The sequence below is a fragment of the Accipiter gentilis genome, chromosome 8 (assembly GCF_929443795.1).
Source record: "Accipiter gentilis chromosome 8, bAccGen1.1, whole genome shotgun sequence".
Lineage (NCBI taxonomy): Eukaryota > Metazoa > Chordata > Aves > Accipitriformes > Accipitridae > Astur > Astur gentilis.
In genome coordinates, this window is record NC_064887.1 from 16,153,618 (window position 1) to 16,170,689 (window position 17,072).

Sequence of the window (17,072 nt, forward strand, 5' to 3'; positions counted from 1 at the left end):
CTTTCTCAGTGCATCATCTACTGCTGGGCCAACATATCCACAAATCAGTACCACAAAAGGAGGGAGCCTGTCCAATCTCATTATCCTGGACTACATCATTTGCAATGATGAGACATATATCATAGACAGTGAAAGCTAAGGGACTTATCTAATTCACATGCAGTCATGAACACTAGTTAGACTTCTTCCCAAGCTACTTATGAATTCAAGTCTCTTAGTTTGGAATTAAATATTACTTTGGAAATAGGTGCATAGCCTGAAAATAACATATAAGAGATTCTAATACAGAAAAATCAATGATAGTTACCACACAATCATGCTTCCAGGAAAATGAGCCCTCCATCTCCTGCTGCATGTAATCAACTGTTAGATATGTGGCAACTCGCTACTTACGACATAGCCAGCCAATATCAATATTAATTAGAGTTGAGGAAGCAGTTCGTAACAAAGAATTCATTTGATGAGTTCCATATATTTTGCAAATGTCACTGCTCACTTAAATTCATGATTTTTCATTATTTCACAGAATATATACTTTCTTGCCAGCTAACTAGTGTTGGAATTGTTACTTAATTAATTGTGGTTTGTCACAGAGATCGTTTAAGAATATTTTCTTTTAATTTTGCTTTGTATGTTATAAACAACTCTCACAGAACACAGGTTTTAAATTAGTTTATTGGGAGAACAGGAGCTTTCAAGATGAAAATGAACATTCTGTGAACATCTGCACACACATATTTTGAGTTATTGGGGAAAACGCACAGTGAACAGAATGATATGACTAAAAACAATACACTAAAATGCTGTGGAACATTTTGAGGAAATTTTGATTGCATTTAATAGTACCAATTCCAACCATACTCTGATGAACAAAAATTAAACTGTCAAAGGAAGGAAATACCTGCAGAATAGTGTTTCTCAGTTATTTTACTGTTTACAAGGTCTTTCAGAGTCTCTGAAGCCCTGCCAGGGAATCCTAGAGATCACCAGGAAGGCAGAGGCAACTGCAGAGAAGCCCCTTACCTCTTAGGCCAGCTCTTGGTCACTATCATTTGCTAATTGACAACGTATTCCCAGGCGATTCACACCACAGATTTTGTAACTGCACTGAATGTTGCAGTTTAATCATGCTGAAAACACAGAAGTACTTTCAGGCAGGGCTTGGAAAGCCCTTAAAGCCTTATGTTGCATTACATTTCCTAGCAGACCTCATTCAGTAGAGAATGTGCATGTCTCAGTCCTCTCTGTCACCTCTTGCTTAATGCCTGTCCCTTCCTCATACTTGGACTTCAGAGTCTGAGGTATGGGGAGAGGAGTACACTTCCCAAAAGAGTATCCATTAGACTTGCAGATGGGAAAAAAACGGAAGGAGGGAAAGAGAATATAATACCTAAGACTTCCACTAATTTCAAAGAAAAAAGTCAGATACACAGCAGCAATTGTGCCAGAGTACAAACACTATAGAAATGTACAGTCTTGCAATCACAGTCCACACTACTAAGTATTTGACTTGTTCCAAGATTTAAATAAAAATATCAATACTGAAAATGTTTTCTGTTCTGTTTATATTTGAGAATACTCAGCAGCATTTTGAGATTTAGAAAAACTGCAGTTTTCAGTCAATTCTTATTTTGAATAAAAATATCCTACATCACTCAGCAAAGATTTCTCCTGCACTATCGATAAAGTTTTTTTGAAAAGACAACTACCATTTGTAAAAAATGGACTCAAATATATGTATTCTTCTCAACTCCTCACATCCTAAAGCATTCTGCAATTTATTTCCCCACTTTCATCTACTGAGATTCAGAGCAGCCATGGTGTGATCATATGTTTTTTCAAGAATAGCTGATGAACACCTGAAAACTCTCCCACTGTGGGACATTCTGTTTTCTCAGGAATGAAAAAAGCAGCCAGAATGACACATTTTCTATTTCTAAAAATAAACTAAAAGGCCGGAGAAATCAATGAAAAAAGATCACTGCTAAAACAGCACAAAACACAGAATACCAATTACTTTTTGGCAATCTGACTAATGAGATAGCCAGCTAATTACCTGATTCTGATAAACTTTTAACAAAATAATAATCTTTTGCTTGCTTCCTTTCTAACACTGCCATTTTTCATAACGAAAAAGCGTAACAGATAACATACGATAAAATCCCTCCCTACCTAAGTGAGCTTTTGGTTCTATGCTGCTAACCATCTGAAAACTCAACTGGCTAAGCGGATTATTGCTGGATAAGGAAACTGAAAGAAGGGGGTTGTCTGGGAACAGGTTGATCTTTTTCCTGTATTGCCTTACATGAGAAGGTAATTTAATTTACATAGCCTTCTCTGCAAGGATTTCCTACATTTCCCTGCTCTCCTATCTGGAACCCTCTTGGGAAGCCGGAAAGGAAAGAATCTCTCTGTAACCCCCACGTTTTTGCGCAGAAATTCACCTCCACATCCAAGGCTTCCCTCCTAATTTGATAATCACCAAATACTACAGAATGAAGAGGAGGTTAATTCAACCAACACATGCTCTTTCAGAGAGGTGAGAGTAAGGGTGAGTTTTTCCTTTGGCAGGTCCCAGTGCCCTGCTCCGATCCATGAACTCAGATACGGAGGAATAGTTCCACCAGTTGGAGGATTTTCCAGAGCGCTGTGAATATCAGCACAGATCTGCTGCCTTCATTTCTACAGGTGTTGTAACACCAGGGTACGAGCGTTGTTCTGGTCTTTAAAAAATACCTGTTATCATGTCCCCTCCAAAGGCATAAAATTAATTCTTCTGAATAATTCCTCTCTGATAGGGATTGATTCATCACTAACCCACAGGCAACACCCCCCCACGCCAGCCCTGGAATGTGTGTGTACTGGGGAAGTGGGGGGCCAAGCCAAAAGCCATTTGAAATTTAAGGGCAAGTAGAAGCTCTAAAAACCTCCATTATTACAGGTTTCTGTAATAAAGCTATTAAAATTCAGTCTAACTCATGTAGCAGAAAGGACATATAATATAAAGCTCTACTTTTAAAGCATGAAAACTCTTTGCAAATAATGTAGTTCCACCACTGCTTTGTATCCCTCTGTCTGTATCCCCTTGCTGTCTTTTGGAACTTCTTTCTGCATGTTTGTACAGCATACAGCACTCTGGGATCCTAGTCTACGGCAGGAACATCTAAGTGTTTTACTAATACACGTCATAATATGGCTTCTTGGATATCTAAAGCATGCTGCAATTCTCTTTTATTTCTGCCTGTCTTAAAAACTGAGATTTCACTGAGCTGGCAATAACAATTAAGAGTACATATTACAGATCCATATACTTTTTTATCATGATAGAGATTCCAAAAAACAACTGTGCACGAAAGGTAAGGAACTTCAGTAGAAATCTTGCCCTGCAAGGTAAACAAACAGCTGTTTATCATTGGCCTAATTACCAAGTTAATGAGATACTAATTTCTATATTCATAAAGTATGCATGAGCAAGCATAAGCATATGCAAAGCAGAGCACTTAATAAATAAAATAACAAGGTATTGGTAAATAAACATTAATGATCTTTAAACCCAAGAATCAGGTTATGTTTTATGGGAAGCTTGCATAAGCAAGACATAATAATAGTAAGTCTAAATGTTTGTATATTAACAGCATTGAACAAGTATAAAGAAGTACTTCATTTAGAACGGAAAAATAGCAAAGGTACAAATATAAACTGGGGAATAACTGCACTGGCAGCAGCACTGAAGAGAGGTTTGGAAGTTACAGCACAGCACCAAAATAAGTCAAATTAATAATATGCAGGTGCTGCAAGAAAAAGAAAATTTTCTGGGAGGTCACCTAAAAGTACAAGCAGTAATTCTGCTCTCCTCTGACAATGTCATGGCTGAAGTGCTTCATTATGAAAGTGCTAGAGGAATTAGTGAGAATCCAGCATAGAACAACAAAAAAGCTGAGAGGTTTGGAAACTGTAAGCTTTGCAGAAAGGTTGAAAAAAGTTGAATTCTTCTATTTAGAGAGTAAAAATCTGAAGAGTACACTGTAAATTCTTCAATTACATAAAATATTGCAATGAGGAGTATAATGACTGATTTTCTCCATGCTTCCCTGAGGAATTATGAATGCTCACTGACAGCAGTGGGGACTTAATATATTAGGAAATCTTTCTCAATAGTCAAGCCCTGGACATTTAAGCACTGGAATAGCCTATCTATGAAAGCTCTGAAACCCTTGCAACTGGCAGGTTTTTAAGAAGCGGTATGACAACCATCTCCCAAGAGATTCTTGCTTGAGAGCAGGAGGATGAGATTGAATAGATGACTCCTGCATTTCCTTTCCAGTCCTTCACTTCTGTGATTGGCCATTCTTTGCTGATTCTGTATATATGAAAAGTAGACTGAAATAGTTCCCTAACATGTATCTTCTACAAAACTGGAATATACCAGCTTCCTCAACCATACACGCTTGTGTCCCACCTCTGAGGAAGCAGTGTATTTTTAGGAATACTGTCTGTGAGATACAATCTACTCCATGCAAATATACATGCTTGCATGAGCCATGTCACTGAGACAGCAGAGATATCAATTCAGTAGTTTTCTCTTGCTGACTGGAGCAGGTGTTTCAGTCAGATGATCAATGTATTTCCACAATTGTATTGGAGAACATGAAAAATGAACAATGCAAAATCAAATGGTGTGGGAGCTCAGGATCACGTCAACTCTGAGAATGTTCAGCCTGGCAAAAACATGATGAACAGCAGCTCTTAAAAATAGTTGCTGTTTCCCCTTTCTATTCTACTCCCTCAAATTTGTTTTAAAAGTAATACATGGCAAACTGACACTGTGCACAACATTACAAATCCTGGCCTGTCAGTGTAAGCCTGACAGCAGCTGGCTCCCATATGCCTAAAAATAGTTTGGAGTTCTAGAAAATGCTAGAACTAGGGCTGGTTTCATCTTTGTCCTTGTCCTTTTTAAGGAAGGATGGGCAGCCATGGGTCCTGCTTATGTGGAGATGGTAACTGCCCCCCCAAATTATTTAACTAAAAATGAGGTTTCAGTTGCATTGAAGATGATGGGTTTGACCCAATTTTCTCTGGGAAATCTAGAGCTGTACATCATCCCTTCTCATCCATTTTCCAGACTTTGCCTCCTTCTCCAGGACAAAGGAAATTCAATTCCCTCTTCTGCTCCCAGGGGAAGGGAAAGAGAGAGTAAGTCTATGCCTCTCACATCGTGCTGAGGTGTTAATGAAATATCAGTAGAAAAGTTCATCACCTCAATAATCTATTTCTGCTTTGTTTGGGGTTTTTACCATTTTTTGGTTTGGCTGCTAAATTGAAAAATACGCTGCGCACACAGATCTGTAAACTGCAGGTCATGGATTCCCACGTAATTAGCTACCTACTTACAAGTAGCTGGATTTTTTCAAAAGTTTTGTGACTAATGGTAGTTAATAATGGGGTGTTGGTAGTTTCTTCTTAGCTTCAGCTGAAACTAGCTCTGCATTATAAACCTTTTTTCTCCCTGTCAAACTCTCCCCTTCTTAAAAGGGCATTGCATCTTGGAAAAATTATGGAAATCAGTCAGATTTGTTTTTCTAACCATCATCATCATTTCAGTCACAGTGCTATTTAAAGTAAGGCTTAGATAGTGGGGGCTTTTTTTCTAAAAACTTAGAATCTCTTTTTCAGTACATATTTTGACTCAGATAAAAGGATTAAATGCAAAGTCCTTATACTATGCAACACCTTACACATATGATGTATTTTGTGCACCTGAGAAGTCCCATAAATTTCTTAAAATCATGTCCAACTTCTTCATTTCATTAAGATTTTACATATGGGGGGGAAAAATAGAGAAGGTTCTAGACTTTACACCTATATTTATGCAACATTTAGTCAAGTAGGTAACAACTGGATAAACATCAAGTAGGTAACAACTGGATAAACATCAATAAGCTATTCCAAACATTTTCACCTTCCTTTCAACCTTTAGGACATTTTTATCTTAAGTGAAAAAAAATCATATGGAAACACTTTTTAGGTTCCCATCATGCTGTTAGACAGAAAGACTTTCTAATTTTTAAAGTGCAGTTCTGGTTTCAATGTCACGGTGTTCATTCTATGTTTTTTGATGCATGGAAGTCTTGTTTTCATCCATGCTACAGCTTTCTTGACAGAGGTCACTAGAAAACATTTACTTGCAAAAGATGGAAGATATGTTGATCTCCAGCAGTTGTTGCAGCTGCCCGGGTCTGAGGGATTTCCGCATTTTTCTTTTCCCCTTTCAGAATGTCTCCAGCTCAAAGCTTTTATTAAAAAACAGTAAAGTTATATTTTTCTATGGCTGATGGTTAGTTCTTTCATTCTTTATGCTGCCTCCTAGTGATCAGAAATTGCTTTTCTTGCCCCATCCCCTTCAAAACTTTGATATCACTTAATATAATTATTCTCCCACTTAAATGAAGTTCGAACCTTAAACATCGCATATCACAATATTTCACTCTCTTTTCTCTTTCATTTATTTGCTTCTCAATCCTAAATAAATTGTTGAAATTACAGGGACAATATAATTTTAGACTGAAATCCCCCCCAAAATTATTTACAAGATCACTAGCTTTCAAATCAACTGTTAGTACATTCCTGATCTAATTCTTCTTCTGGCTATGAAGATGATAGAGAAATTTTAGAGCAGTCACATTTTCTAGCTATTTCTATGTTTCTCACATTTTCCAAAGTTAATTTTCATAGTTTTATGCCTTACCTGAAATTTCCTGGGGAGTGGGCACCATGTCGCTACTGAGCAGCAGTAGCTCATTTTTATTCAAGCTATTTGCTATTCAGTCTCTAAGCTTCCTGCCTCAGCTTAGCACTGTGAAGGATCCTGCACAGCCCCACAAAATTCTCCTAGCTATTAGACCGCTTTCTGCTTCTTTTATGAAAGTAAGGCCTATCATCAACCCAGCATCACTTCCATCTCAACTCCCTCACCCTGCCTTCAGTCAATTGTCAGCCTGCTGCCATTTCCTGTAGCCTAGCTGAAGCTACTATCAGTCTTTTTCCTATCAAAATAACAGTAAACATAATTACTCGACCAGAACCTCAGTACAAAGTCTAGTAGTGACTATCAGTCATTGCTTACTACTGTATATTCATTCTGTATATAATAAATTGTAATGTTGGAAGAGTGAGTCTGTGACTCCATTTCAGAAAGGCTCACAGCAATGGGAATTTTTCTGAAATACTGAGTGTCACCAGGAGTCAGGTGCAGTCCCCTGATGTGGGTCTGTGCCCCCTTGCACCCTTCTTCCCACAGTAGCTTGTGTGAGAGGCAGAATTTGGCCTGTGGCTCCTTCCAGCAAGTGGCTGTGAGATTCGAGCCCCCTATGCCAGCTTCCCTGCCTCGCGACTTCTATCCTGCTACTTAAAGCCCATGCGTTTTGTTGCAAAGTAGAAAAGAAACTGCAGTGCTGTGATGATCTGCTGAGAGGTGTTTGCACTGTAGCAGGAGAGGAAGAGATGGGAATATGTAGTTGGGCCTTCCCTCACCTCAGAGAATCAACAATGGATAATGTTAAAGCATGGATCAATATGCAATCTGCCACAAGTGTCTGGTGGCTTATTCAGATCTTGGCAAGGAAGAAAGCATTTCCTTCCCTTGCTTTAGGGAAAGTGTTGATACAAAAAACAATTGTCAAAACCTCATCATCCAACCATCTGATATTGATCCTTCCATGTCAGCCAGTGCTCTGGATTCTCCAAAAAGTCAACACACCATTTCTAACAATTGATCCTATGCAGTACAAAACTGCCACCCCAGTCTGTCTTAAAACATACCTTTTCCAAAATGTACGGGAATAGAAATCTAAGGAAAGAGGATGGGTAAGGCACATTCTCCCTCTTCTGAAATTTTGTCTAGAGAGTCCAGTAAGGTTGGTTTCTCTCCATGGACCTCAGTGGAGCCTAACCAAGATAGAGTGGTTCACAGTACTGGAGCAGCTCACGCAGCTACAGCCTTTGACTGCAATCCCATTCAATGCGGGGATCACATTGATCAATTCTTGTAACACACCTAGTGTTTGCTCCGTCTCTTAGCCAATAAAAATTGCCCCTTATCCTCCCCTAAATCAGATAAAATTAATCCACAGGCAATATCCTGATTTTAAGTCTGAGACCTCCACACAAGAGAAAAAAAAAATTGAGTAACGCAGCTCAATACTCAAATCCTCTGTCATGGTAACACAAAATAAAATACACAGACTGTGAAAATTCTCACTCTTAACCTTCACCTGACAAAATAAGTTAAGCTCAATGGCCCCGTTGTTCGGAATCATATTTAACAGGTATTTGAAGTGAGGCGTAATTCTGAGAGCTCAGGATGACACTTTTCAATGTGTATGTATTTTCTGCTTTTTGGCACACAGGATGGTCCATGTACCTATTGTCTTTTGATGGCTGTTTAGATGTGACATTAAGTATCCTGTTTTCTCTCTGCTTGCAGCCTTTTGTTCATCTCTTAAATACAGCAGTGAATTTTTCATAACCTCCCGCATGTGAAATAGACTTCTCTGCTACTCCCTCCCTGTGTGGTAATCTTGTTTCACTAACATTACAATAATTTAAAGTCATACTGGTAAATCTTGTATTAAATACCTTGACAGCTGAGAACAGACAACACCATGCTACTAAAGAGTCCCTCTAAAAGACTTAAAATCTCTCCCAGATGTGACAATAACTACTAGTTTCTGTTAATTTAATAATTTTCTCTTTAAGTTGTACGTCCAGGTTTACTGCCAATCAATCAAGCTGCATTTGAAAGCCTGTTTAATTTCCCAAATTCAGCGAGAAGTGCCCACAAAATGGAAAGAACAGTATCCGCAAGTTAAAAATGAACCACAGAGAAGGCATAATAATATGAACAGGTTAGCTAAGGGCTTGTGTTGGGAAAATGCCTAAGAATTCTGTATTAAGTGACTGGAGAGTGGAATAAGCAGGCAATGTGATTTGGTTGTGATAGAATGAAGCACTCTGAAACTGCTATAAATCTGCAGGACGGCAGGTTTTCCTTTCTCCAGCACAGAAAGTTTGGAAGCTCATCTACAGGATCAGTTTCCGTGGGGCAGGAAGATACTTTGAGAAAAAAGCTGCATAAAAATGTTTGTCTAACTGGAATACGAAAGAAAATAAAGGAAAGAAAAAAAAACCACAATCAAAATCTTTGGGGGTAGAATTTTCTTCCCTTGATTCATCACTAGAGTTCATCGGGTTCAGTAAGAACCCTTGAAATCACAGGCTGAGACCACTGTGCCACAGACAGGGACACCTCCTGGCCGTGCCTCTAAGTACCGTTTCACCGTGCCTTCCATTTGGAAGAAAAGATGCCCCGATGCAATGCCAGAATCTCCGAGGGCCCAGTTACCCTAAATGACGTGTACAAAGGGCTCCCAGTGAAGCTAGTGGGAGCTACAGGTGCTCAATACTGAACTGAACATCAGTTCACTTTTAATCACACATGAATTGAGGAGCTGAGCTTCAGGAAGCTAGTTCTGAATATTTGGGGCTTGGCTCTTTCATGAGATAAAAGCCAAGAAATAAGGAGGAGGCTTGAATAGATTTCAATGAGAAGTCTCTCCTTTTATCTTTTTAAAAGCAGGGGGAAGTGGTCTAGTTTTAAAATCATCTCTATTTACTATTTTCGTTTTCAGCCAATGCTCCTTGGGGGCTTAATAATCTACAGAGAAGCCCTGCCTGGCAGTGGTGAGCGAGCAGTGTCCTGGAAGACGCAGAGCAGAAGTGATGGGAGAGTCATCGTGGAAGGTGGCAATTCAAAGCTCAAGCAGGAACAACAGGCACAAGGACAGTATTACATGCCAAATCCCAGCACACTCCATCAAAGGCAGGTTGCGTGCAGGTGTGAATTACACAAGAGGAAGTTCATCCCTATCTTCTAAAAACCTGCTGCCCTGTAAGCTGCTTGCACTCCCTCAGTGGCCTCCCTGTCCCTGGCTTTGTGCAGTTTACCTCAGGTACAGTTCATATACTTGCAAACTGGTTGGTTATTAGTTTGACTTCATGAAAGCCTTCTTAGGTTACAGTTGTTCACTATAAATTAAGTTAGCGTGAGAAAATCCAGTGGATCAGTAAGAATTTGGCAACCAGTCAATAAGTAATCCATGCATAAACCATTTCTATTATCTAACGTGATCCATGGATGCTGGGATGCAGCGAAGTCTATTTTCGTCATTCTTTGGGAAAGCAGTAGCCTGCAATGGCAGAGGATTGAGATGAGTGCTTCTAGCCTTCCTCTCTGTCAAGCAGGGACTGCTCCCTATCCCTGTGGGCCCATCAACAGGGCTGCTTGGGCAAACTTTTTTCCACAGACTGTTTATAATCTGTCATGAAAAACACAGCTCTTTTTCCCTATGGACTGTAAGAAAGGGAAGACATTTCTCAGCAGCCAGAATGCAAAAAATCTTTTGGCTCATGTACAAAGTTTAGGGGAAAAATGTTTCCTGAAGCGGTTTTTTTCTCCTCTTCTACCCATCTTGGTGAGTAGTCTTGTGGATGGAGTTATGTTAGAACTTCCAGGTTAGTAAGTTTATTCTGATCACTGCATTATAGTACACCTGACTGTCATTTAGGGAGTTTTTCTGTTTTTATATTATTTCTATCTGTTGCCACTTTTGTCAGTGACTTTCTAAAGACAGTTATGATTATTTACAGAAGGCCATGGTTTACTGATTTTTTTCCCATTTAGCTTGCCAGAGATCTTTAGTGAGTTTGTAAAATTGCTTTTAGACCAAGCTCTGGCAATACAGTGTTTAGTACGGGTTACCTGAACATTAACTAAACAATAATAGTACATGTCTGGCAAAAAGCCAACAAAGGTAATGCAGGCTGAGTCTGTGTGCAGAATGGTAATGATCTAATGACTAAAACTGAGAAATTCAAGGAAAATCTGGGACCCCCAGATACAATTAAGGAGTAAGGAGGCTGAGATGCAGGGGAGTAACCCCAGAGGGAGATAGTCAAAAGAATGATGATTAATACCAGTATCTGTTATGCTTGATAGAACAAGTCACAGCAATTACACTAGTGGTTCTAAAATGGGGGCAGGGGCATATGGTTGCATGTAAGGCTCAGAAGTGTTGTTATGTCCACATATCACCTAGATCATTGTAAAATAGTACCTGTAAAGATTGCACCATGAGCTGTCCAAGAATACACATGCATGGAAAGCACTGTGAAGTTTGTTATGCCAAAATTGCTGTATTGCTATTAAAAGTACAATTTTTACAGTCCAAATTCCTCTCTGCCTATTACAACAAAAGCATCTGCTCAGTGTTGCTACTCAAGACAAGACTGCCTGCCCTTTAAGTGAATGGGATTTTTGGAATAAACAATCAGGATGATTATGCTTTCCACTGCTGCAGGGATTTTATTTACTTCTACAGCATATTAATATAGACAAGAAAAAAAACAGATAAACATTTTTTTGGTTGTACTAGATAGCAAAAGGATATAATTACATCGCTCAGAATCTCATCAACTCCCATCAGTCTAAGCTATTTTATGAACATATCTATAACTGCCGAGTATAGAGCAATTACGGGAAAACATTCTCCTTTCTGAATGCATCTGCACATTTAGTATGGTCTGATCTAATTAAAGTCACTTCTGTTAAAGTCAACTGGAGTACTTCCACTCCAGGTTAAGGCAAAGACACAATGGGCACAACACAACCCCGGTTCCTACAGTCAAAGCTTCAATTTTAACCAAGTATGAGTATTTCTAGAAATGATCTGAAACATGACCTGAATACAAACCTCAGCTGAGACAGCAGGTTGTTTGGCTTTATTTTCTCAGTAGGAGTCAAAAGCCTTTCTATTTAGTGTGGGGTATCATGCAGGAAACTGTACTCTAAACAAACACCATTTGAGGACAAGAAATTAGGTGAAAAAAACAAAGATCGAAATTCCATGTTCCATTATTTACAGGCAATTGCAATTGGTCTCAATATTTCTCTCAAGTGCTTTGTTTTTGGAGAGAGAAAGTGATATATTTTAGGGCCTCCTGTGCCCTAAAAGCTTTATCAGTGCTAATATCTGGAAGACAATGGAAAGAAGTTTAAAAAAGAAAACAAACTATGCATGCAGTTTGATAAAGCTATTAAGATAGACTACTTGTTTTTAATGGAGAAAACACCTGAAGCACTTTAAAAGTGAAAAGTTAACACTACAGGCAAGTTTAACTGGCTTAATTCATAATTCCATATTAAATTCATATTGATTTTTTCACACCAATATTCCCTGTACCTAAACAACCTTTGACTGTCAAAAGCCTGGGGAGACAGCCAAAGACCACATCATTAAAACATTCAATAGGAATTGTTAAGTCTCACAAATATAACTAGTTTATGTTTATTTTGGGACAAAAGGCACAATTACATATTCCAGCTTGAGCCAGCTGGGCAACAAACTTTATTTCAGAGACTTGTCAAGAGGCAAAATGCCTTTGCTCACATGACCAAGAATACTTAGCAGAAGTTTTTAATAGCTGAGCAGGAACTACAGACAGTGTCATTGACTTCAAAGGCCTTTCACTTACTTATATTGAAGGAGAAGCTTTGTCTAACATGCTGGATTTGTTTTCTTTAAAGGAAAATCCATGGAATGTGTCTATTGACCAAATGTCAAGGTAAGTACAGATGGAGATTTTTTTCTTTACATTCTAAGCCAGATTCTTCAATGATAGACTTAATTTTAAGTGTAATTAGAGTGGGATAGTTAGTGACAAAGCAAGTCCTTTGTTTTAAATAACTAGATTGGTGAGTATCTTCTAATGAAGCTAATTTGATCTTTAGTTTTCAAAATTAGGAAGGAAGAGAGCATATATGTATTATGTCAAAACACGGGGCTGAGCACAGAGATTAAAAAGGAGAAAGAATTTTGGACTGTATTAAGAAGACAGAGTAATTATATTTAAGGAATTCAAACTTGTAAAGACTTTAATGACAATTTAACATTACTTTTCAGGACACATCACTATCTTCCATTTTCTTTCTCTGTACAATGCTAATAAAACATTCATAACATTAAATACACAGGCAGAATTTGAAGGAGATGTCATTAACTGCCTGGCACACCAGAAAAGGCACAGTTTCTCTGGTTCCTCCAGAAAAAAAAGGAGTGCCCAACTAATTATATGACTAGATGGTCACGAGCATGAGAAAGCCACTTTATCCATGAAACCACCGCTGCGGAGTGAACAAGAACTATCACAATAGTGACACAGGCTGAACCTGCCTACGAGAAACCAAGCATTTCACAAGGAACAAGCAGGAAAAGAAAGTTGGCACATGAGCACCAAGCTCCAAAATGGATACGAGTTGGTATAGGACTTTTACCAACAAGCAGAAAAATTCCTCTTTTTCTTCCTGCTTGTCCCATTTATTTTACATTTGAAGGGATTTTGGGGTTTGGGGCATTTTGCCTTTTTCTTCTTTTTACGAAGTATTAGGTAAATTTATGTCTTATCAACAAATATTAGGTAAACAAATATGTAAGTAAGACAGTGAGCAGTGTGATTTACATTCTTATGCAATCACATTACAGAAGCTAGACTTATGTTTAATGGCTTCAAATAAATAAACCCAAAGAAATATGGAAAGACATACAAAATACAACTGTAAAGCTGCCTCCCTCTTCTATGCAGACATACATGCGTACTTCTACACACCTACAGTTTCCTGAGAGCTTTGAGTCACTACTTCTTAGTAATTGCTCTAGCCTAATTATTTTAGTTACACACTAAACCACCAACTTTTCCAAAATTTCTAAGTAGCAGTGAGTTCCCACAAATTTCCACCAGAACAGAATGTAACTCATGAGTCTTTACAACAGGGAATATCCTACTCTGACATTGTCAAAAATTGCATAAGACAATTTTGCTCCAAAAGGAAGGATATCTCATGCTTAAGACTGGATTGATAGAAGAAATCGCATTGAGTTCCTGCCTATTTCACAGTCTTTCATTATGGCCTGAGGCAAGTAGTTTAACCTCTCTGTATCTACTTGCTATGACTAAAATGAGTATAATATCATTTTTTTTCCTTTATTTTTTGTCTGCCTTGCCTTTGGGTATTCTCCAGCAAGGCATGTTTTTCACTTTGACTTCAGTCCTGCTAAAGTGCACACACTTCAACAGAATTACCCATGTACTTACTGTTGCACACATTTAAGGCAACCTGCTGCACTGGGAAAAGCACCTACCACAACAAAGCTTCAAAAATACTGTGATACATATAAATACCTGCTTATCAATACACCTCATGGATACCACATACTGTTTTTTATGAAGAACTTATTAAAATATTTATGCCAGTGGTATTCCCATATAATAAAAAGAAGTCTAGAATTGCAATTGAGAACTGTGATATTTTAAAAGTACTCTTAAGCTTAGTTTCAGTTGTTTCACATACTGTACCAACGTTACATGGGCTCTAAGTCTGCAGGAGCAAGGCTCTAATAGGTGTAAGTACTAAAAATCTTAGAAAGTGACCAAAGAATCATTAATTCAACAGGTCTAAAATGTCTTGCACCAACAACTGCATCTTGCAAAGCAAAACCTAAAAGGTTTACATTTGGTGTACTAACAACATTGTGTGAAATCACCTTTTTATAGAGAAAAAAGACTATTCTGATAATGTAAGGTTTTAAATAGTTATTATTAGTTAAATACTGTTACTTCATTTTATCGATATGACTAACTTGATGTGTTAAAAATAATAAATTGTAGGAATCATTCAGCTCCTACAATAGCAGAAAAGGTGGTTACATGAAGGACGTATTTTCAGACTAATAAAAATGAATGTGTGGCATGTCTCTAGCCTCTGGGTAATTTCTGACCCAGAATATGCATTACTTTACTTGTTCTCTTCTTTTCTTATAATCGGCTTAGTTTGTAAACAAACTGCAATATCATTATCAACAATATTTGGTATTTATTAAATGACATCTGTTCACAAAACTGATTTCCTAGTAGTTGACAGGGACTCTACCACTGGCCATCACTGCTGCTATTATAAGATTCCTCTAGTGCTTTACTGCTGTTTTAAGCATGCTGCCCACACCAGCCTTTTTTCGTCACTCTCCTCCTCCCATGCTACCTCAGAGCAAAAGTCTTTTGTCTCTCCATTTTCAGTGCCCCATAAAACAAATCTGTTGTCAATCTGAGGACACCTGGAATGAACTTAGCAGTGGATTCCTTGACCTTTTTAACACATGGGGGTCAAAACCCACCATCAGCAGTTGGAGAGAAAAATGTGAAAGATCAAAGACTTCCACTCCCACTACTGTTCTTGTTTTCCTTTGTTGATATGTGCACTGCTGACAGAAACCAGTAATTTTTATCTCAAAAGTGCAAATATTTGATAGGAAACTGAGGCCAGATGTATAAACCTAAAACAAACAGTAAATATTTCTGTGATTCTTTTAACGGCACTGGAAAAGGTCCTTTTTAACAAACAAAATCTTTCTCCTAGAGGGTTTGTAAATCAAACATTGTAGCTTTTATTAGTTGATAGACTGTTGATACTAAATAAGAGCTGACTTTAAGCCCGAGAGAAACTGCATAGACGCCTTTCATTGTTGAGCTGAGATATGCAAAAAGTAAACACCATAAATCATGAAAACTTTGCTTTGTACAAGTATTTCATGATAATAATATTCAACATTTTGGTAGAATAGGCAATTTAAAAAAAAATACTTCTTTTTTAATCAGTCTCTCTGCAAATCTGTATCTTACAGAAAATTACGCATTTTCTTTCACTTTCCTTGAAATAAACATTTTCTCTTTTGTTTTCCAACGATTATTTTTCTCTGCTGACCTTTATGTGACCCAAATTTTAAAGCAATGTAATGAAAATGCCTCCAAGCATCTTAAGAGTTCCAAATGGTTTATATTCCAAACTGACTTCATCCCAAATCAAATGTCAATATATATTTGGTCTTTTAAAAAGCCACAACATTCTTTTTGAAGTGTGTTCAGAGAAGTATTGAATAAAGAGAAGAATAAGAGTGCAGAATAAAAAGAACATGGATTTGGTCTACAGTTGTACCTAATTTGTTTTGTAAAGTCAGACACTGAATTCCCTCAGCTGTTCCCATTTTTTTTGCAACTCAACACAAAATTGAATGAGTAAAAGGTGTGAAGTTGTCACTGAGGAAGTAGCTGATAAAATTTCAGGGCACCTATCACAGTATTAGCAAGGTCCCCTCTGATACAATTTTAATGTAAAGCCCCTTATTTCCTTAAAACATTTTCCTTTGCACCACTGCCACATGGAGTGTCACCATCTCTAAATGTGCTAATAATCCAGGGATCTTATTTATGTTCAAATAAGAATTCTACCCATGCAATTACAGTTAAGCTGACTATGCATGAAAATAGCATAATTTAGGATTGAGGTTTGTCAAGGATTCATTGTTCAGTGGCACAAGTATTCTTGGAGAAACCAAAGCCTTTGTCCGTGCCCCTTACCCTCTTGGTATAGAAACTAGGAAGATGCTGCATGCCATCTCCTAGGTGACTTAAGAAAGCACTACTGCTAAAGACCAAGGCCTCCGTCTCAAGAGTTCTTCCATGCAAGTGGACCCGAAACCAATGCAGGGGTCAGAATATGTGTCTAATTAGTTAAAAGGGTACAATCCAAGAAATCACCCAGTTGTTGACTTCCCTTTACACACTGCATACATAATACCTACAAAATCAGGCAATGTACGTTATAAAGAGCTAACTCTTAAAATGTGTGGGTTTAAGTCAAAGTATCAAAACATAGCACATGTTGAAAATCACTAGATGATTTATCAACTAACCAAAATATTTGAACAAGTCCTTAGAGAATCTTAAGGCAGAAGCAATTTCCACACCAACTTAATCAATCTCCACTATGATTTCCATGATTTGCTGTTTTCAGAGAATTTTGATCCAGTCTTAATTCCCATAGCTTTACCATCTGCATGGCATTTTTATGAAAGGTAATTTTATCCCCTCTGCCAACCTGTTAAATATTGTCATGGGAGGATTTA